This window comes from Prinia subflava, assembly GCF_021018805.1.
Source record: "Prinia subflava isolate CZ2003 ecotype Zambia chromosome W unlocalized genomic scaffold, Cam_Psub_1.2 scaffold_33_NEW, whole genome shotgun sequence".
Classification (NCBI taxonomy): Eukaryota; Metazoa; Chordata; class Aves; order Passeriformes; family Cisticolidae; genus Prinia; species Prinia subflava.
Genome location: NW_026960610.1, coordinates 2336093 through 2358541, shown reverse-complemented (window position 1 = coordinate 2358541; position 22449 = coordinate 2336093). Strand labels below are relative to the sequence as shown.

The 22449-nt window shown below is 45.0% G+C and overlaps 2 long non-coding RNA genes across 3 annotated transcripts in view; one reads left to right on the top strand and one right to left on the bottom strand.

Moving 5' to 3' along the window:
* Positions 1–2796: 2796 nt before the first annotated feature.
* On the bottom strand, positions 2797–10330 carry LOC134565112 (uncharacterized). 2 transcript variants are annotated; one of them, XR_010083775.1, is made up of 2 exons: positions 9645–10330; positions 2797–9370 (listed from the first exon to the last, which is right to left on the bottom strand). It is a non-coding gene; the product is annotated as an uncharacterized LOC134565112 (long non-coding RNA). The 2 variants fall into 2 exon arrangements; XR_010083774.1 differs by having other exon boundaries at positions 9662–10259.
* A 1252-nt stretch (positions 10331–11582) lies between these two features.
* LOC134565113 (uncharacterized) overlaps positions 11583–22449 on the top strand; it is a 44314-nt gene continuing 33447 nt past the window's right edge. The window contains exons 1-2 of the long non-coding RNA XR_010083776.1: positions 11583–13254; positions 18326–18490. This is a non-coding gene — a long non-coding RNA (uncharacterized LOC134565113). The remainder of the gene's footprint in view (positions 13255–18325; positions 18491–22449) is intronic.

Genomic DNA, 22449 nt, shown 5'->3' with positions numbered 1-22449 from the left:
CCTATGATGTGGGGATCCCGGCTGCCATAAAGGCGGCATGTTCCCCAAATCACCAGGGGCTCCTTCCCGATTTTCATGGCCAAGGCCACCCAGGGCTCCCGCTCTGGGGTGACCCCTGCTGGCCCTGTGCCACAGGTGCGGCTTGCGGTGGTGGTGGACACGAGAGTGTCGCTGGCGGTGTTGTGAAACCTTGCCATTGTGTCGCTGTGGGGGGTGCAAAACCGTCTGTCCCCTGTGGGGGCATGGGGTATGAGGGTTCCCCGCCCCACTGGGGGTTGGCATAGATGGGCCGCCTTGCGTTCACAGCGGGAGGAGGCTGGGTGGTGCCGCTCCCACCCCCTGGGCTTGCTCTGCCTCCCGCGGGGGGAGGTCTCTCCCTCTGATGGAAGCAGCGCCGAGCGCCGCTCCCGATCGGGCGTGCGCTCTCTGCTGTTCTTCCACGCATGCGTGTTTGCAAAAGCCCGCTGTTCTGGGCTGAGCGGGTGCTCTCTGCCACTCTCCCGCGCATACGCGCCCGTGGAGAGCCGCGGCGCCGCTTTGAGCGTGCACCTTCTCCCTTCCTGCCGCGCGTACGCATCAGCCAAAGCCCACAGCTCCTGTCTGAGCGTGCGCTCCTCTCCCTCTTCCCCGTCTCTCTCCTGCGCATGCGCATTAGCGGATACTCGCGGCTCCCCGCCACAGACATCCGGACCCCGCCCCTCCTCACGGCCGCCGGCGCCATTTTCAAAAGCGTATGGCGGCGGCGCCGCCCGTGCCGCGCTTTCAGCGTCTCTGGCTTCACCCGCCAATCTCTCCCAGAAGAACCGCGCGCGTTGCCGCGCCTCGGGCTCTGAAATGCCAGCCGGTGGCGAAGAGCCGGGCGAGGGACTCGCGGTTTTTTGGGAAGGTTCTGCGGGCGGGGGGGGACCCGGCGGTTTCGGCGGGGTGGTCGGGGGATTCTCTAAGGGCTCCGGGAGCGGGGAAGCGCGCCTGGCTCCCGCGGCTCCCCGCCTTCGGACAAATCGGGTTCGAATGCCGTTTGCGTGGTGGCACCCACTCCCGATTTGGGTGCAGTTAGCAAACACACGCGTGTGGCGCTCCAGGTCTCCTGTTCCTCCAGCGCCTTGCTCAAAGCCCGCTCGACTCTTCCCCACGCTTTGAGACTTTTCGCACTGCCCGAGGCTTTCGTATCCTTAGCCAGGGCAACCGTGCACTTATCCCATACCTCCGAATGGAGTATATCTATTGGGCGGTCTATCACCCCAAGCTCTAATAATCTTGCCATAGCAAGTTGAAGATCTCTGAGCTTACACTTAATTCCCCACTGTTTATGAATCAAACTCACGACCTTTGCGATGGCCTCCATGATCCTCGCTGGTCCGGGGACGTCTCCCCCGCCGTGGGTCGGTCCTTTTGTCCCGCCCCGGCCGCTGCTCCTGTCCAGGCGAAAACCCCGATTCCCGAGCGTTTTTCTCCCGGGTTTCGGCACCACTAATGTTGCCTTTCGATGGAAAGGCAGGCGACCTGGTTTCAGAAAGCCAGCACGGCGGCTCGACCTTCTCCCGAGCCACTCGGGCCACAGACACGCTGACACCAATGTGGTGGACGGCAAATGGCAATTTATTAGGTTCTTACATGGGGTTATATAGTCTAAGGGGTCTTCACTAGTCAGGGGGGAGGGAAGGTTAAAGGTTAGTGGAAAACTACTGGGTTTGGAGCGGCTACATTGTTCTCAAAGTTAGTTACACATCTCCGAGGGTGAGGGGGAGGTCCCTGTCTTTCCATTACAATCCTGAGATCTTCCCCGGCGCCAGGCCTTATCTTATCTGCTCACACACAGAAGGGAACAAAAGACTTTGCAGCTTTCTCAAGTATTGGGAGGGGACCTGTTGAGATGAGCCGGTATCAGCAACTCACACCTCGGGAGCCACCTTCACAGACCATCAAGCAATATCACCCATATCTCGAACATTCATCAACTATAAGGATCCATAGAAACTGAACATTAACACATGGACTTGGGAGGGGAGCTCTTTTCAATCCGACTGGAGAAGGATTTGGGTTTGAATAGCAACCAAGAAACAAAGGGAAATATTGCCAGAGGCAGAATAAAGAGTATAAAAACCAAGCCTCGAACATGGCAAATTCGTGTACCCAGCTAGAGACACAGACGGCCAGGGTCTATGTCTATGGGTCACCCTTGGCTCTCTTTTTCCCGGGAGAAACTGTCAAGTAAGTGTCGCTGTTTGTGGGGGGGGGGGGGTTTATTGCTTAAAATTCTGTAATTTGATTCCAAATTTTGTGATTTGAATTTTTAATAAACGAAATTATGGAATTTGGTAATAAATTGTCCTGGCATTTATAACAATTTTGACGCCCAACAGAGGGGCCAGTTTTGAATATTCTATGGACCCCTGCTTCTGACCGGGGGGCGCCCCGCTGTAAAAAGCGGCCTGGCAGAGCGGGTAAGTCCGGAAGAACGAACTGGCTTTACGAACCCAGAACCCACAACAGCAAAAGTATTAGGTGTTAGGACAAGCTAGCTGGGGGAGGGCTCGGGAACTCAGCAGGGGTTTTCCCCTGGAACCGCGGTATTTTTTCACTCGTAAAAGTCGACGTGCACGAAGAATCCACGCAGGAAAAGGACCGTAAGTATAGCGTGGTTGAGTGGGGTGACCAAGTGCTTGAGAACGTATATGTGCGTGTGAGTGTGTGTGAAACGAGTGATATTTTGTGTGTGAGTGTGTCACGAGCCAAAGGATGGTCGTGATGGTTCGTTTTGATTTCAGAGTGCAAAAAGAGGCAGTGATAACTTAATTCAAGTGAAATCAATTGTATCTTTATTGATACACACAGTTATGCGATAGAAAAGAAGGGGAAAGAAGAGAGGGAGAGAGAGAGGGAGAGAAAGGGGGGTAAAGAAAGGGTATAGCTACCAACTGACAGACGGGAGTCCTCGTGACGTCGTTGCCAACAGACCACCTTCGCAGTCTCCGTGGCACGTAGGTCAATGGAGCCGTCGTCCGAAGGGGAGGCCTCAAAATGTGAGTCGCAGGGGGAAGCTTTTATAGTCATTGCAGAAGCAGGGGGCACCTGGCCAATGCAGGCAGAAGTGGGGGGCACCTGGCCAGCGTGGGGGGAGCACCCAAGAGTCATTGTGAGGAGCCCCGTTGCTCTGGGAATCAGGTGCAACCATTCAGATCAGGCAGGTTTGGGGCAAGCAGGTCTGGGCTCTGCAGCAGGTACAGCACAGTCAGTCAAAGCAAACACGGCCTCTGCAAACACGGCCCAGGAACCGTGACAGTGTCCATTGTTCCTGCACGGGTCCCTGAGGAGAGCGTCTTGGTCCAGTGGGTGCAGCTGCAGGGAGAAGCTTGGATCTCTCCTGTGCTGTGGCCCAGGGTCCAGGGGGGGTCTCAGCCTCTGACAGTCGTGAGGCAGAAATGAGGGATTTTCGGACCGACTCTTACACCACCCCGTGACTCACGACTGGTCGGCAGGAGAGCTCCATCAGTTGAGTTCGTTGCGTTGTTCTGAAGTCTTCAGGACTCATTGTCAGTGTCAGTGGTATACCCCGGAAAATAGAGTCGAGAGAAAGAGAGAGGGGAAAAAGGAAATATAGAAGGAAAAAGGAAAAACAAGAGACATCATAATGATTAATATTGATTGTTAATATCTCAAAACAAATCATTATGACAAAACAAATCCAATGACATTAAAATTTCAAAACAAATAATTGTTGTTGATTAATAAAACTCTTAAACAAATCATGATGATAAATGATTCATAAAATCAAATAATCAAGACAAAATCTTAACAATATTAAGTAAAATATTAGTTAAAACAATTTTCAATCAAGGCAAAAAATTATTGTAAAACAATTTTCAAGTAGCATGAACAAATTTAAAAATGATTAACACAAATCACAAAAATCAAAATACATAATTTTCTTAAAATATATGTATTACTTAGGCAAAATCCATTTCACAGTCCGCGGCTATGGCCTACTTGTAAAGTTTGTCTTGTGTCAACATCTCTAAGTATATCTATTGTTTCTAAGTAAAGAATGAGATTGCTGCAAAACAAAAGCCAATCAAAATAAAGTTAAAAGAACAACGATGGGATGACATAATTTGTTATCAAGGTCTTGGTTTTATCTAAAATTTCACTTAGATCCTGATGGAGCAACAATTACTTTACCAAAGTGAGGTTCATCCCAATCAGAGTAGGCCGTAGCTTGTGGATCAGTGTGTAATTAGATTGTAAAAGCTGGTAAGAAGTAACTGGAGCTGAAAAAGAAAAATCAAAAGCTGTAATTTTAGTAAAGTTACAAGCACAAAAGTTCGAGTGATTTTTGGTTTCTAGTATAACATTTTCTACAGTTACAACATCACAAGCAGTCCTAAAGCATACACATCCATTGCCTACATATAAAAGCACTGTTTCAGGAGTCTCGTTAGGATAAACTTTAAAATGACAAATATTTTGTTCTATGTCTAAACAAATGTAATTTTATTACTTTCACAAATAAAGCCTTGTTGTTCTCGGACTATGCAGGATTCTAAGTTAACAGTTTGCCATTTTTTATCGACTTGACGGGCCCACTCCCTATACTGGAAAAGATAGAGAATAGCTCCATCATGTTTTAATCTTAACACAATAATAGGGAATATCAAATGTATCAAAGCATTACATATGTATCACCGTGGAGGCCCAACCAGGAACACAGACTGGGGACACAGATCTGGGTGCATCAGAGCAGCAGGGCAGAAGACCCTGCCCTTAGTTTATTTTTCCATTATATATCTGTGGCAAGGTGACCATGGATTGGAGAAGGGTATCGCCACCTCTCCTGTCACATTGGTCCAGGAGGCTGTCATTCAACCTCCCCTTGTCTTGGAGAAAGTATTCATAACATTGCCAATATTTACAAAACATGGTCCTGTGTTTACAATTCACCAGCGTGAGAAACTGCACGTTTCTCCTTTAATATGAACGCTCAGCAAACCAGGAAAATTCATGGCAACACATATGGTCAATACAAAAGCTGTGGCTGTGTTTATAAAAGAGTCATAAATAAAATTCACTAAGTTCAACTAGAATTGAAAATCTCTTTTGAAATCATTGGCATTGTTCCAAATTACTTTCCAAATTTCAGTAGAAAAAGCTGCCATCTTTTATAATTGAGGCAGCCACTAACTGCATCCACTACTGAGACTGGAGGCAGCTAAGAGCTAAAAGATTTAGTTTTGCGATCAATTATCAATTTATAATCATTCACATTTACCAGTTCTCAGTTTGATAATATGTTTGATAATAGCCACTGAGTCGTTCCCAAAGCCAATAAGGACGACCGTAAAAGGTGTCAAATTCTTAATTGTAACAACCAATTTATTAACGAATATTTCTAAATCAATACTGTTTAAAATTCTTAATTTTGTTCCTATAACACAAATAATGTTTAAAATATCACCAGTTTTATCATGGTTTTATGTGGTCTTTATGTCCATCGGAGTTCTCCTGTGAAAAGTAAACACAACAGAATCTGCCTTCAAAGGCAGAAAAGTTAGTATGAAGGAATTATCCAGGGTGTGTTTATGCTTGGAACTGCCGGGCAAAAAGCAGTGATTTTGGAACATTTGTTAGCCTCCCATCCATAACAGGTATGAGAAGCCCATTTGATCTTTTCACGTTTTGCCCAATCTGGGACAATTTCTGCAGAAAAGTGAGACTGCTTGGGGCAAAAGGGAGGGGCTGTTCCAGTGACTGAGGCAGGTTTGTCTGGGTTACCATCCAAGTTCATTGTCAGATTTTTTACAGCTCCAAATGAGGCTCCTTCGGCCACCCCGTCAGGTGGGGGGGTTGCATATGGAGAAGGGCCTCTCAGGACAACAGGTTGTTGTACTGACAATCCTGAAAAAGCAAAACACCATTCCATGTGGAAAGGATCTGTAGGATAAGTAGGACCAAGTGTTTGGTGGGCGGTTGCCTCAAAAATTAACAATTTTAAAGCCTCATGATGAGAATCACCCCATTCCCAAATTTTTCCTTTTCTCAGCAGGCTGTAAAGGGTTCTGGCAATTATAGAAAAATCAGGGATGTGTTTTCTGCAAAGCACTAGTAATTCTGAAACTTGTTGCAGTTCCTTCGTAGATTCTGGCATTTTAATTTGATTGAAGGAGGTTATCAAATGCGTATCATGCTTCTTTTCCATCAAATTCCCAGAAATTTTACTTTCAGGGGAAATTTGTAGATCAAAGCTTTCAAAGTTGGAGATTATTTTCTGTTGAGGATCTTCCACTTCTATTTCATCCCTACCCACAAAAATATCATCGCTGCATTGGTAAACAGCTACATTGTCAGCTATGCGTATTTTTTCTAACTCTTGGGCCAAAGCAGGGTGGGCATGGTTGGGTGAATCTAGGTTCCCTTGAGAAGGAAGGCTTTGCTTTGGCTCCTTGCCTGGGTGCTGAGAGGGGGAGGGTGGGGGGGGTTGGATTGTTAGACTGTTTCTGGGCTCACTGCCCAGATTCTCAGAAGAAAGGTGTGTAATTTGCTGTGACTTTTTAGGGAGGGGTTGCCCTGGCAAATTTGGGTTTTGTTTGGGGACCCCTTTTTTAATATCTAATAGCAACAAGTGTTGGCGGCTAGTGATTTGTTTACTTTTCTCTGGTTTTTCACTACTAGGAGTTTTAACATAGTTGGTCACTTCTACTGCAATTTCACTTAATACATAGACATTACGATCACCAGCAGGTGAATTAGATTGAGGGGCTGGGGGCTGGGAGGGGGTAGGATAAGGACTGAAACCACGATCTGTAGATCCGGTTGGTTCACTTGGGTTTCCGAGGGATCTGTCTAGCTTTTCTACAGAACTTAAAACAATTGCTATAGGTTTAAGTAATTCCAAAGGCTTTTGAATTAAAGGAATCATAATTTCAGGCTTTACAGGCAATTGCATTGGAGAGTCATCATGTATCATTTGCAGGCAGGCAGCTTTGTGAATGTTTTCCATGGGCTGTTCGGGAGTACCAATTAAAGTTAAATGGTTTCCCTTTTCCAAGGGGTTATACCCCTCTGCCCAGTGAGCTGAGCATTGAATCAGGGACCATGAATTATGTTTTAAGGAAACTCCATGTCCCCAATACCCACTAACTTCTTGTTCTGTCAATTTAATTTGATCTCCACCACCGAGAGAAACTCGGGAAACATGTCCTGTCTCTGATTCATGAGGGAACCGCGAGTACTCTCCTTTTAGCTTAGATAATTCAGTGGTGGTGTCTGGGATTTCTTTAGTGATTATTTGTGGGTCTGAATTTTCATCAATATAGTTGCATTCTGTTTTAACTAGAGGTGTTGTGTTAGGGCAGCAGTGTTCCTCACAATTTTTTACTAACACTAATTCTTTCTGGGGGTAAATCTGATAAATGTGAGGAGTTTCTTTTTCTTCTGCCTTTTTTGGGAAGTCAGCATTCTCTAAATTTTTAGAATATTCATCTCCCAAGGCAGTCCGTAGCAAATTATTTTCATCTCGCAGCAAATGATTTTCATTTTGCAAAATTTCAACTAAATTTTGAAGGGAGTCTATTATTGCATTTTCTTCACTTCTTCGCTTAAAGCGAGTTTCTACAGCTGCGGTAAGGCAGGCTCCCAGAACTGAGCACAGTATGGTTTTATTTTTGCCCAGTTTAAATTTTGTTTCATGTTGTAAAGAACATACTTTATCAACCACACTTTCCAAATTAGACCAGTTATTATTAGCCCAAAATTCCACCTCTGGAGAGGGTCTGGCATTGTGTTTAGCTAGTAGAGCATAAAATTCAGTTTTATGTATAAAATCATTAGTCATTTTGTAAAGGGGGATCAGAAAACCACTACAGGGAGGTAATGCTTGGTTGTACACACACACAGCTACGCTGCGTCTCCCCTCTTTCCCTGGGGTGGGTGAAGGGACAAAATCTGTCTGCTGAGGCACTGTTTAGTTACGTCAAGGTGTCCCTTCTCTCAACAAGACAGTTCACACACAAAAAACAGTTTCTCTTTTTGCACTAGGAGATCTTTTGTGAAATCCTGAAGACAGATACACCTCAATAGAGTATAGGGATGCTTTCACCTAGGTGTCTACAGTGTGCGAAGAATCAGAAAAGCCCCCCTTGCTTTCTAGCTTCGTTCACCGAAGTGACGTGCTAGGTGCGGCTGAGGCAAATCTTCCTCTTCCTAGTACAGACTATAGACAACCTGCAACCCCTCTGTCAATCAGGATCCTGTCCGTGACGCCAATTTAATGTCACGAGCCAAAGGATGGTCGTGATGGTTTGTTTTGATTTCAGAGTGCAAAAAGAGGCAGTGATAACTTAATTCAAGTGAAATCAATTGTATCTTTATTGATACACACAGTTATGCGATAGAAAAGAAGGGGAAAGAAGAGAGGGAGAGAGAGAGGGAGAGAAAGGGGGGTAAAGAAAGGGTATAGCTACCAACTGACAGACGGGGGTCCTCGTGACGTCGTTGCCAACAGACCACCTTCGCAGTCTCCGTGGCACGTAGGTCAATGGAGCCGTCGTCCGAAGGGGAGGCCTCAAAATGTGAGTCGCAGGGGGAAGCTTTTATAGTCATTGCAGAAGCAGGGGGCACCCGGCCAATGCAGGCAGAAGTGGGGGGGCACCTGGCCAGCGTGGGGGGAGCACCCAAGAGTCATTGTGAGGAGCCCCGTTGCTCTGGGAATCAGGTGCAACCATTCAGATCAGGCAGGTTTGGGGCAAGCAGGTCTGGGCTCTGCAGCAGGTACAGCACAGTCAGTCAAAGCAAACACGGCCTCTGCAAACACGGCCCAGGAACCGTGACAGTGTCCATTGTTCCTGCACGGGTCCCTGAGGAGGGCGTCTTGGTCCAGTGGGTGCAGCTGCAGGGAGAAGCTTGGATCTCTCCTGTGCTGTGGCCCAGGGTCCAGGGGGGGTCTCAGCCTCTGACAGTCGTGAGGCAGAAATGAGGGATTTTCGGACCGACTCTTACAGAGTGTTACCCGACGGGGTGTGGGAGTCACCAGGGGTCCTGAAGGAAAGAGGACGTCCCTTTCGAGTTCGGGGACTAGTAAGCCTTCTTGACCGCGACCGAGTGGGGTCCGTTACTTTTTTCGGTGGCAGTTGCAGAGCCCGTGGTTAACCGAACATCCACGGAACGGTCATCCGTTGGATCATTAAGTTAACGGCACTGAGTTTGGAAACTCGGGATTTAATTTTTAGTATCTCATAACTTCTGTGCCAAGGGGAGTATGGGATCGTATCTCAGTAGAGATCAGGAGGATGATTTGTGGGAAGACTCGGCAGAGGTGGTCCCTGAGTCCCAAGGGGAAGCCCCTTGGGATGGATACTGGAATATTGGAACGAATGTCCTGGAAGGAGATAGAGAAATATGTGGTCTGGCCGAAGTTCGGCACGTTTGAGTCCTGGATATGTCAGGCTTTGTGTAAATATGTCAGGAACAAGAGGAAAAGGGAGATAGACAAGTTAGAATGTGCGCCGTTGTGGGATGGATCCCAGTTTAGGGTGTATCCGGTAGGGGAGTTGGGAAAAAGGAATGAATGGGAGCCCCCGGACTGCCTTCCTCCTCCCTGCAAACCCCCGCCAGCGCCGGCCCCTGCCCCAATCCTGGAGCCCGCTCCCTACCCTGGTCCGCAGCGTACCCGAGTTCATCCTGCTACAGCCGCGGCACCGCCGGTGGAGAACGGGGTCTCACTAACCGAGACCCCTGCCCCGTTGTTTTTTTGCCACCCCGAAACCCCGCTCTTCCCTGGTTCGAGCCAGCGCATGCGCTCCGAACCAAAGCCGGTGCTCACATCCCCGGTGCGAGGGGGAGGAAAGGAGGGGGGGGGGTGGAGAAGCGGAGGCATTCAGTCAGGAGGGGATGTGTGACCGTGTTCTAACAGGAGAAAAATGCTATGGGAAAAGCCTCTCTCGCAGCTTGGTGGTCAGGGTGAAGTCTGTCCCAACCCCCGCCCCCTCTGCAGCCTTCTCGGTGATAGCATCAGCTGCGTCATCCGAGACCCATGCGGGAACAAGTGACCGGCGGCTGCCTGCCTCTCACTCAAAAGGGATTCCCGAGAGGGAACTCAGTCCCCGCTCCTAGTCCTGACTTCAAACCCCCGGCCACCGATGCTAAATTACGAAGAAAAAGATAGGAAAAGGAATTAAAAAGGAATTTCGTTTACTCTTTGGTGGTGGTGGATCTTTTACTTCAGGCTGAATACATTTTGGAGTCTCCCTAGAGTTGTTTGTTTTGCTGAAATCGGCAGAGTTCTTGGTTTTTTCTTTCACTAAAAACTAAAAACCCCAGCAGGCAATGAGGCGAGTGCAGTTCCCGGTTGCCGGGAGACAAGCAGAAAAAAAACCGGCAGGTTTTTTGCGACGACAGGACAGGACGGCAGCCTGGAGCCGAAATTGACAAAAGTTTTAAAAACTGTAACAAAGGTGGGCTTAGCAATAGAATAGAGTTGATAAAGTGAAGAGAAAGGTTTTAAGGAGTCTTTTTCTTGTTTAGAATTGTGTAAATAGTGGTAGAAGCTAAACACTTGGAGTTGATGAATAACACTTTAGAAAAGGCCAGGATGCTTTTTTTTTTTCTCTCTCCCTTTAATCACCTGAATTTGTGTAGTTTTTGTCCAATATGGTGAAAGGGTGCAGATTGCTTTTTAGGCAGTTTACCCTCCCTCCTCTCTATTAACCGTTGTCAGAAGTAAGACACCAAAAAGTCACGCCCATATGCTTGTGAGGGAGAATGTAGGTGTAGACTCCCTGTTCCCATGGAGTTTTCTTAGGAGAGCTTTAGAAACTGGTGTGTTTTCTGCTAGTTGGAGCTAGGCTGCCGAGGCTCAGCGAGATTGCCTTAGGGAGACGTATGAAAGTTTGCTTTGTAGTTGTGGACAGTGTAAAAAGCTATTTGTATTTCACGTATAAAAGGATATAGGGGTGGCTGTTTTTAAATGCCTAGAACAGTAGGCATTGCAGTTGCTTGTTTATTGCATGTGAGGGTTTTTGTGTGCATGCTAAGATTGTGACCGATGTAGCTCATTAATGTTTGAAATGATTGCTACACTTTTGGGTTGGATTGTTGGTTTAAATATGAAATAATAATACAGTGTTTGTAGAGGCAAGCAACGTGTTGCAAGGAGGTTTTTTTTTCTGTTGATTGAGTTTTTTGAAGCGTGTGACCAGTAGAGTCCGAGTTAAAATTGCTTCTTAATTGAACTGGCTATGATTTTTTCTGATTCTCTGTAATCTTTATTTTTTTGTGTGTTTGCTTGAAAGAAACAGGGAAGGATTTTTTATATATAGCTGATTTCTTAGAAGGGATAGTTGATTCCTTTAGTATGGTGTCTTTTTGTCTATCCCTGGGTTTGGGAGGGTACAAGTCTTAGAATTGTTCTAGTGCTTGTATTTCTTAGGGGTGAATAATTGTGTAGACTTATTTCTTTGGAATCCCTCAGGAAGTTTTGTGTTTTTCTGAATGTTGTTAGCATTACATGCAGGGAAAAAAAAAAAAAAAAAAAAAAAAAAGAGAAAAATATGCTCTTTAAAAACAACTGATGTGTGAGAAGACATTTGTGTTTGGTAGATACAATAGAAAGAAAACTGGTTGTTTGGGTTTCAGCTATTTGAATAGTTAAATACTATATTTTGGTAGGTAAATATTTAAATGGTACACTGAAGGCATAATTAAATTACATATATTAATTTGATTATTTTTTTGAAGGAAAAAGTAAATTAAAACTGACCAGTTTGGATCTAAAATAAATGGAAAATAGGTTAATTTTCTAGAAGCTCTTTGTGATAGATAATGGTGCCTGTATCTGTATCGGAAAAGGTTGAGTAAGCTAATAGGGCCTGAGTTTCAGGGTGACTCGTAGCCCTGAAAAGTTTTCAAGTATTTTGATGCCTGTTACAGATGAATTAACCCTGTTGTTTTATCCACTTCCTATGATAAAAGCTAAAAGAGATCAGACCCTCAACAAAGTTATATTCTATAAGTGGTAAAGGAATAAGTTCTGCTATTTGTAATATCATTTTCTTCTATTTAGTGTGCCTTGTTTTTTTCTATGTCTTGTTAAAATACTCCCCCAGGATTATGGGTGAGGTCTTAAGTTTTTCTTTTAATTTGTATTAGGTACAAATGTTGCTTAAAGGTTATCCTTCATTAAGTTGTCCTGCTCACTGATTGTTTGAATTGGCTCCCTGTCAAAGTGGTCACTTCAGCTATTACTGCGGATGGTATCTTGCCGCGCTGGGTAGGGGTCTGAAATATAAATTTTTAGTTCAGTTAATTAGCAGTAGTGCGGACTCATTGCACTGAGACTGCAGAAACTGAGAGATGTGTGTAACCTTAACAACTGATTGTCTTAGAAACTGCTGTTGTCACAAAACATTGTAGGATACTGGGTTTTATGAATGTTTGTCTGTATACCAAATCACTCTGAATATGCTGAGTTTGATTCTTGAAATAAGCCCAAATTGTTTGTGCTTGTCTATGATTTTTTTTAAACTGAATTTTTCTTTAAAGAGCTAAAACCTGTGTTAATGCTATGGGATTTGGAGTAGTCTTAGTGTTTATTGTTTACTCGCTATATACCCAGTGGACATTGTCAGAAGTATTGGTAGAATATAAAAAGAACTGTTTGTATGTCTCAGTATAAACCTCGTTTAATAAGAAGTAAAATTCTCTTTCTGTTAATTTTAATTTTTCCCTGTAACAGTACAAAAAAAGAAGATTTTTTTTGTATTGAGTTCTTTAAATTCTAGATAAGAAATTGAATCATTCTTGTGTGAAAAGAAGATTTTGAGTTGTATGGAGAATTGTAAATTATTTTGTATAAAGAGGATGAGTGAATTATGAACTAGAAAACTCATTCAAATATTCAGATTGTCTGAATAATAGTCGTAGCATGTTTCCTTCCTGTAAGGTATTTCTGAAGATTTTTCAAAAAGTACTGTTCAAAATTAAACTTGCATTATACCTAGATCTGAATTGATAAATTTAATTTAAAGCCAGCTGTGAGAGAGCTTCAAGATGTTGATTTATAAAATCAGATAGATTCTGGAAAAAGTTTTTTTTCATATGACAAAGGTGTAGTCTGTGCTAACCCCTCAGTTTTGGAGGGTTCCCCTGTTATGTCTTTAACAGGTGCTGGTGCGAAGAAACATTAGGAGAAATATTAAGAGAGACATTTTTGACCGTGTGATCGGTGGGGAAAACTGGAATCAATTGGATAACACCTAAAATTCGGTAAGCGGGGGTGGAAAAGCAAAAACATAGAAACCAAGATTTTGGTCCAAAAGGCTCCTGACCGTGACAGAACAGCTAAAGCCATCTAAGGGAAACCACCTGATAGATATGTGGCAAAAACCAGAAAGAAGATCAGAGCAACCTTTACCTGCTGTTTGAGAAGAAACAAACACCTCGCCATTTGGATGCAACCAAATGGGCACTGGCATAAACAGAGGAATCGGTTTGTGGATCACTCTAATGGTCATAAGCCTAACTGAGCCCAACAGAGAGCTGGCATAATGAAACTGAACTTAGCCCGAGGTTTCCCAACCTAGACGGCCCTGAAGCTAAAATTCAGTCCACCTTGGAGCACCCTCAAAAGGGAAATTTGGACCAGGGGATGAAATAAAAAAAAAAAAAAAAATAAAAAAAAAAGGATTTCAACCGATAGACCTTACCTAAAGATCATTGGTCACAAATGTTCTTCTCTTCATCCTCAGAAATCCCATTGAAAGGGACCTCTGAGGGGGTTTAACCTCATGCAGTAAAAGCTATAGAAATTTGTAAGAAATAGTACCAGGGAAAACAAAAGTATTGAAATTTAGTCTAAAATTGAAAGTTAAGTAAATATGCAATCAGAGAATGATAAAGATGATGCGAACATGAATTAAATGGTTAACAAAAGAAAAGAAATGGGGGAATTGTGAAAAACGTGAGATGATTAATTCATGTTCTTATGGTAAATTGGAAAATTATAAAGCTGTATAAATTTATATCAGGTAAAAGTCTATGTTTTAGGAGGTTTCTCCATTCAGAAGGGAACAAAAGACTTTGCAGCTTTCTCAAGTATTGGGAGGGGACCTGTTGAGATGAGCCGGTATCAGCAACTCACACCTCGGGAGCCACCTTCACAGACCATCAAGCAATATCACCCATATCTCGAACATTCATCAACTATAAGGATCCATAGAAACTGAACATTAACACATGGACTTGGGAGGGGAGCTCTTTTCAATCCGACTGGAGAAGGATTTGGGTTTGAATAGCAACCAAGAAACAAAGGGAAATATTGCCAGAGGCAGAATAAAGAGTATAAAAACCAAGCCTCGAACATGGCAAATTCGTGTACCCAGCTAGAGACACAGACGGCCAGGGTCTATGTCTATGGGTCACCCTTGGCTCTCTTTTTCCCGGGAGAAACTGTCAAGTAAGTGTCGCTGTTTGTGGGGGGGGGGGGTTTATTGCTTAAAATTCTGTAATTTGATTCCAAATTTTGTGATTTGAATTTTTAATAAACGAAATTATGGAATTTGGTAATAAATTGTCCTGGCATTTATAACAGAGTGCAGGGTTACTGAAAATTTAAATATAACAACGAGTAATTTGGCAGACTGCTGAACAGCTGAGTAGCTTCTCGCGATTGTATTTCGTGTAATTTCATCTGGCAAATTCATTAGCGTTCTTGTTAAAGAAATCAGACCTATGTTAAAATCTTTGGTAGGTAATAAGGCACTGCATTTACTGCTTTCCATCTCTCCAGCAACCATAAAACCATAGAAAATCAGAAATAAGTCAAAAAAAATTAACTTAAACAAACAAACATAACCCCTTATATCAATACCTTTTCAAGGCACACAAACACAATACGTAAAGCCTCATTAAACAGAGGTAGTCAGAACCCACTCTGTGCTGCAGCACGGGGAGGGCTGTGCTGCCCGCAGGGAAAAAAGAGGTGCGGGGGGAGGGGAAGAGAGAGAAAAAAAAAATAACTCCGGCCGCTCGATCTTGCAGCCGCTGTGGGTAAAGGAAAAACAAACACTGCCGTGTTGTGCTCACATCAGTAAGGATTAGATCCTTAGCTCTGGAATGCCCGAGCAGTGGTGGCGGTGGGAGCCATGCAGAATCAGCGCGACTCGCTCTGCTCAGCCCGCGACAGTCCCCGGGGCTGCTGCATCCCAGCCCCCTCCCCAAACACCCGCGATAGAAAGGCGAAGGGCAAAAACAACACAAAGAAAAAACACAAAGAAAACCTTTAAAGACCGCATGTAGGAGGAAAAAAAAAAAAAAAAAAAAAGAAAGAAAAAACCACCAAAACTGTTATAAATGCCAATACGATATTCCAATTAAAATAATAATTTGGTTTATTAATAAAGATCGAATCACAGAATTTCCATAACCCGCCAACAGCGGAGATACTTGACAGAGTTTTCCCGGGAAAATGCCAAGGGTGAACCGTGAAATACAGAGCCTGGCAGTCTGCTATCTCCTCCAATGGTTCACAAATTTGCCCGGTTTGGGTCTTGGTTTTTATACACTTTATTCTGCCCTCAGCAATATTTCCCCATATTTCCCATTGTTTCCTGATTAGCTATACAAATTCAGGAGTTTCCCCGACCAGGCTGAAAAGAGTTCTTTTCTCAGTTCATATGTTAATGGCCAATTTCTATAGATCCTTATGGTTGATGAATGATCGAGATATGGGTGATGACCGGTGTAGTCAGGAACCGTTGATGTTTCTGCCACCTTATCTCGATGGGTCTCCTGCCGGTGCTCTCCGTTTCCCGTAAGCCTATTGTCTCTTTTCTGAATGGAGGCGCCTGCTTTTTCAGGGCTGTTAGTTTCACCATCTGCTGCAAGGTCTCCTAAAATATAGACTTTTACCCAATACAATTTTATACAATTTTATAGTTTTCCAATTTACCATAAGAACATGAATTAATCATTTCACGTTTTTCACAAAAACCAAATACGGAAAAGGTTAAAAAGACACAAAGCGTTTGTGTCTCCCACCTCCTGCCCCTGGAGCCCATGGAGCTCTGTGGAGAGGGGCCACCGATCCCGGGGCCGCCCTGGCAGAGCAGCCGAGCTGTTGAAAGGCCCATGTAGAGACCAGGAAGGAATGGCGTTGGAGCCTTGAGCTCCGGGAAGGAGCTGGGAGCAGGGAATGTGCTCCGGTCCCTGCCGTCTGCAGAGCTCGCATGTTCCATATGGAGCTGCGAACTGACCCGTGCCTGTTGTGGTGTGGGGTTTTGCTTTGAGTTTTCAGGCCAGCTTTCTATTTCATTTGTGTGTTATGATTTAAATTATGCATATCGTTATGTGTCAATTCTCTGTATCCCTGCCTCTGTTGCTAGAATCTTCTTTGCCAATCTTCCTTAGCTCGATATATCATTTGCTATTTTGTATCATTACACTGCTTTTGCAATTTCTATTGGATTTAGTTCTGTATTCCCGCCTTAGACTCCTCCCTGAGTGTACCCTCATTGGTTGTTTGCTTTGTGTAGCCCTTTCTATAAAACCCACGGCGGGAGGCGTGCTCCTGGTTCTTGGGGTTCAGCTTTAGGCTTTATTCTTCAGTTGTACCTTTAATAAATCTCCCTAGTTTACTCCAAAACCTGTCTCGCCTCTGCTTCATCTCTGCGCCCTAGAAGGGATCGCTGAGAGCATCGGAGTCCCTGGGCGGGGAGGAAGAGCTCCCTAGGGGGATGTGTCGCACCCTAATGCTGCCGTGCGCGTCCTGGGAAACACACACAGTGACACATGCCCACGGCTCGGGGGTTTCTGGAGAATAAAACTCAGCTGCTCGGAGCTGCCTTTTTTCTAAAAGAAAAAAAACCCTATACTTTGAACTTTAGACAAGCATTTTTTAACAGAACTTAGAATAATTTCAAATTAATCAACATTTAAACTCGAGAAAAGTTGATTTAAAAAGGCTCTAGCATCTGGATATTAAAGCAATAGCATATAACTTAACTCTGACCTAAAAATAGTAGCTCATTTATGCTTAACTCTATCAACACTTAATTAATATTAAATGTAACCTCGAGTATAATGCAATAACTGCAGCTTTACCAATGAAAAAAAGACAACACCTATAGTTTCTTAAAACTGCCATTCAATTTTGCAGCTTATTGGAGATGTCTGTACAAATATCCAAGCTTCTATTTCCTTCTGTATATTTGTTCTGGTTTGAAAGCAAAACCAGTGAGACACTCCAAGTCAGAAATACAATTTAATAGGAGAGAGGGAAGGAAAAAAAAGTAAAATAAAATAAAATAAAAGCAATAGCAGAAAAACCACTGACAGAGTCAGAATACAACCTGACACCTTGTTAGTTAGGGTGGTGGTAGTGTTAGCGTAAGAAAACATAACCACACAAAGGTGATCATATGCGGTTCTTTATTTGAGCGCTCGGGACACAGGGGCATGGAATGCCCAAATCTTGTGCCCAAGAATACAGAGTTGCTTTGTGATTTTATAGCTTAAACTTATACATATGTTAACTAACATCCGCCCCTAGATACTGGTTATCCTATTTCTTAGATACTATCTCAAGTCATACCTATGCTTTACCCTGAGTTATACTTGATTTGGTTAAAACAATGCTTCTCAATTATCTCCTGGGCTGGAGTCAAACTTGATTCAATTAAAACAATAGTATGAGGCTGGTTGCAGAAAGCTGACGTTTGTTCCAAGGCCAGGCTGCGTCAGGTTTCAGGCCTTGCGTCTTCTACCTTCCCCCCACCACCTGCAGTTAGCTTATACAGAAATTATTATTTTTAATTCTCCACTATCAGTAGCAGTCCAGATGAAGCGGTCTTGTTGAGGCAGTGATCCTGTAGAAAGGTCTGGTAGCTCTTGTCCTCTGGGAATCCAGTGGGTAAGGCCTCCTGTGCTGTCCCAAATCCCAGATTATATCCAGGTGGGAATGTTTGGCTTCTCCCCCTGATCAGAGCATCTCTCAATGGGATGATGTAATTCTATGAGTCATGCAGTGGGTCCTTGATTGCCCATTAAACAGAGATAGCTCCTGGAGGGAGTTACCTATGAGTCATGAGCAAGGTCTTGATGGCCCTTTAACAGAAGATAGTCCAGAGGGAGGGGGCAAGGGAAACACTGCCCCACCTAGTTTCAACAGCTCCTGAAGGTGGTGATAGAATACATACTTTGGGCACATCTTACATTGTAACCTAGGACAATATTTTAGCAAGTTTCTGGGTTGTTGGATTCCTGTTACTGTCTTCTTTGAGATTTCTGACAAGGTATTTTCGTATCTCTGCAAAACTGACTGCCCTTGGATCTTTCCAAGTTGCAGGTTATCCGGGACTGATCATGGTGTTCTTGGCAGTGGCTGCGTTCCTTATGGTCGGCCTGGCTGGGCTCGGGAGGAATGTCAGGCAGGGCGGCACAGCCCGCGAGTGCGGGAGCCACTCTGCCCCTGCTTCGGGTCTCTGTGTCTCTGGTGGAAAAGGAGGTGAGTGCTCTTTTTTGAGTTTCTCGAAAAGGCATAATCAAAAGCTGTTCATTTACTACATCAATATCTCTCTTTAATCATTTTTAGCCTCACCCCAGTCCAATTAAGTGACTCTTTCCTGAAAAATCTTGTGATTTAAAATTTTTCTATCTGTGTATAACCGTTCCTTTCCCCCTCCCGCTCCTTGCAATACTAGAAGCGGCCAGAGGTGGCACTGTACTTGGAGGTGCGAGCCTTGGTGGTCACAAAATGGCGTGGAAGGTAAAGCGCATGCTCCAGATAGCATTTTGTTGTATGGAAAAGAAGTAGAAGCAGCCCTTCTGTTGTAAGGAAGGTCTTTGAAGGGCGCAGCCATTTTGTTGTATGGACGGCTGTGGTGCACATGCGCAGTGCTGCTGAAGGACACTGCCTGATTTGCCTGTATGGCCGAGGGAGACATCTGTAAGACTGTGCAAGCCACGCATGGGGTCGAGGGAGCCAGCAAAATTTCGGTGGGGCAGGGCGCCGGGTCGGTCACTGCTCAGCGGAGCTGAGCGTGGTTCCAATTTTGGCGAGACTGCCCCGTTTCTGTGTTTCTGCGGGGGGGGGGGGGGGGGCAGTGATGTGACTGCCCGCTGAGACCTATAACTTGCTCATAACTTCATTAAATATGCAGCACGCAGGGCGCGAAGAAGCTGTAATGCAATCCTATCAAAGTCTTTAAATTCCAATGAATATTCCGTTGTTATTTCAAGAGTTTTTGACTCAATCTCCCGTCCCCCAGTGTCCGGGGTTTCCCAGGGAGCTGTGTTTGTTCCTGTGTTTGTTTCTGCATGTCCGGCACTGTCCATAGCCCCATGCACTCCCACTCGGGTCCCACTCTGCCAGGTGATTCTTGCCTTTTGCATATTTTGTGTTGTCCCATGGCCGGTTGTAACCGCAGCGTTTCGCCACTTGTATATTCACTGCCTGAATTTTGTTTCGCTGCAGGCTGTTCATCCTGCATTCCCCTGACCCCATTTGGGGTCATGTTTCACTTATGTCTCAAAGAGAATAAGTTAGGGGACATTTAATGTGGCCTGTGTCTCATTGGACAGTGCCTTTCCCATCCCCTAGCCCTGGCCCCTCACCTGTATCGGTGAATCTCGCTGCAGCTTCAGAAGTTTTTTCTTCTTTCTTCTGGAGTGTTTCTTGGGAGGTTCGTGCTCCCGTACTCTGTGCAGAGTCTCTTGACTCCCACCGCAGAGGCTGTAGGCCAGGCCCCCTGCTTTCTGCCCCGCAGACCCCCTTCGCAACCGAACAGAGTTCAAAGAGATTCTGTCTGCAGCAGTCTCACGTGTCCTTCTGATGTCGTGGGTCACCATTATGCAGGGGGATATGTGCCACTGAATACCGAATCAATATGATTTCACCAGAAGCCATTTATTGTTTACATTACAATCCCAGTTATAGATTCTAAAATCTACAGCCCACCTGGGCACACACTCCTGGTTGGCCAAGTCGCTGGTTCATGAGGCAGTTTCATCTGTAGCTGGATTTCTTAGAGATTGCGGGCATGATGTGTTGAGGAATGAGATTTGAGCTATCCCAAACTGGGCCTCAGATTTGGGCCTGCTAGGCCTCAGATTTGGGCCCGTGTAGAAGTAGATAAGCTTGTGGCGCAGTTAGAAATTAGGTTAATGTGTGTGTATGGACTAGATGGGACAGTTAGAGTAGAATCACGGTAGCTGCCTTAAACTGAGATTGTTTACATTTTTGTTCACACTGAATGCCAATAAAAATGCACCTGCAATTGTAAATTATTTCACACTGTATAAAACCAGCCATTTCGAGAATAAAGAGGAGAATGTATGATCTGACCATATTGGTTGTGTTCTGTGTTGCTCTGTCCAGCTTCCATATAGTTAATAGAGACCCCTGGTTTCATGTGGCACCCAGATCCAGGGACTCTTTTGTTTGCTTAAATGCAGAATTTTATTACGCTTGAATGCAGATTGGGTTTTTTTGCTTAGATGCAGAGTTTTGAATTTTATTTTTGCGTTTAAATATGGATTTTGCTTGAATGCGGTGAAGTCTCTGCTCTTGTGTCTGCACCAGGAACAAAGTTCGGACCGAGTATCCGAACTGCTCACAGGGCTGTGGAGACCTCACAGAGCTGGAAGCTGGAAGTGTGACCCGTCTGCTTCACCTGGAGGGGAACAGTGGCACGCAATGAAGAGGAGAGGTAAGCGGCTGTCTGTGAAACAAAGGAATCGAAAGTAAAAATGGAAAAGGAGTTTATGGTGGCGATGCAACTTCTCATGAGCATTGTCTCTAAAAGAGGCGAGAAAATAAAAGAAACTGATATAGAGCAATTAGCCTTATGGGTGAGGAAAAAAGGAAAGTTAAACCAACCATCACTTCTTTTTAGTGAAGCAGAATGGAAAGAAATAGGCAAAATATTATGGGATTGTACTATTTCGTGAGGAAAAGAAAGTAAGGTAACAACAGATATGGGTGTGATTTGGAAAAAGGTGATAAATACCTTGCAAGTTTTGGCGGCTGAGGGGAGGGCAGCTCAGGCAGCGATTCAGGCTTTGGAAGGGGTGGTGCCACTGGCATCTGACCAAGAGATGCCTGCTGCCAAGCCAAAAGAGCTGCAAAAACCATCTAGAGTTGCGAGGTTTTTCGATATTAATTCCACACATCCCGTGAAAGGAAACGCGGCCCCGGTGTGCTCCTCCTTATGCGATGTAGTGAATACAATCACAAGCCATGCGAGCCAAAAGTGCTCCCGTCAGCACTCGGAGAGACTGAGAGCAGACAGGAAGCGCCCCAGTCGCCAGGCTCAGGGGGCGTGGTGAAAGATGAGGAGGCAGGAGGGGCCAAAGGTGGAACAGGGCCAGCACAAGTGACGCAGCAGAGAGGCAGAGTTCGGGGCAGTGACGAGAGCAGGGCGGCGCTAGCCCCGCCTTCACTGGAAGGCAAGCTGATGATGCCGGCACATATGACCAAAACAAACATGGCGACTTCCACTGCCACTTCCGGAAACTCGGACCCAGTCCAGTCTGACGTTTCCACGCCGCCACAGCCAGCAACCATGCAGCCTGCCACCCACCAACAGGCAACCCATTGCTCCCTACTAGAATCTGACTCAGACGGAGAGGGTTCTGAGCCCGACATTCATCGCGAACCCAGCCGCAAGAAAAAATACAGCGTTCAGATGAATTACAACAAATAATAACTAAATTTGTGGAGCTTTCTAATCGCCAGAGCCAGCTTGAGCAGAAAGCAGTTGCCACATCCAGAATTTCTCAGCAAAAAATGCAAAATCTATCACCTTTGTCTTCCCTACAACCAAACCAGGCATCGCCGCCTGCTGCACAGCAGGTGGCTCTGCCTGCCACCCAAACAGACCCAATTCAAAAGCACTGGGCTGGTGTTTTAAAAGATGCTATTTTAGATGGTGATTTTAAACGTGCCAATTCCATTGTTTGCCCAGTCATCATCTGTTACATTCCCCTGTGGGAATGGTTTCTCCCCCCTCAGGGACCCCTAGAGCTTGTGCCATGTAGTTTGACCCTTCCCTCCCTTTTTGACCCCATTGGCTGTGTCCCAATTTGCTCCTCCCTGACAAGAGCTGAGAAAAGACCCTGTTCCTCTGTGCACACCCTCTTTCCCTCTGGAGACCACCTGGAATAAACATCTTACTGCAGCTAAGGGTTAGAGCCTCTTTTGGGTCCTTTTTCCTGTCTATGATATATTCCTCCAGAGCCTGAGAAGGCTTGAGCTAGCTTGGACCCTCGGAGGGGTTAAAAGGAGGATTTATTATCAATCATCGAACAAAACCAGGCTCGGTGGGAGCCCCATGAGTGGAAAGTGTTAAATTCAGCCAAGCAAACAGTTTCGACACATGGTATTAGGTCCAAAGCAGCCAAGAATATAATACATAACATTTTTACTGCTGACCTCCTTTGTCCAGCAGACTGTTCCAGCATAGC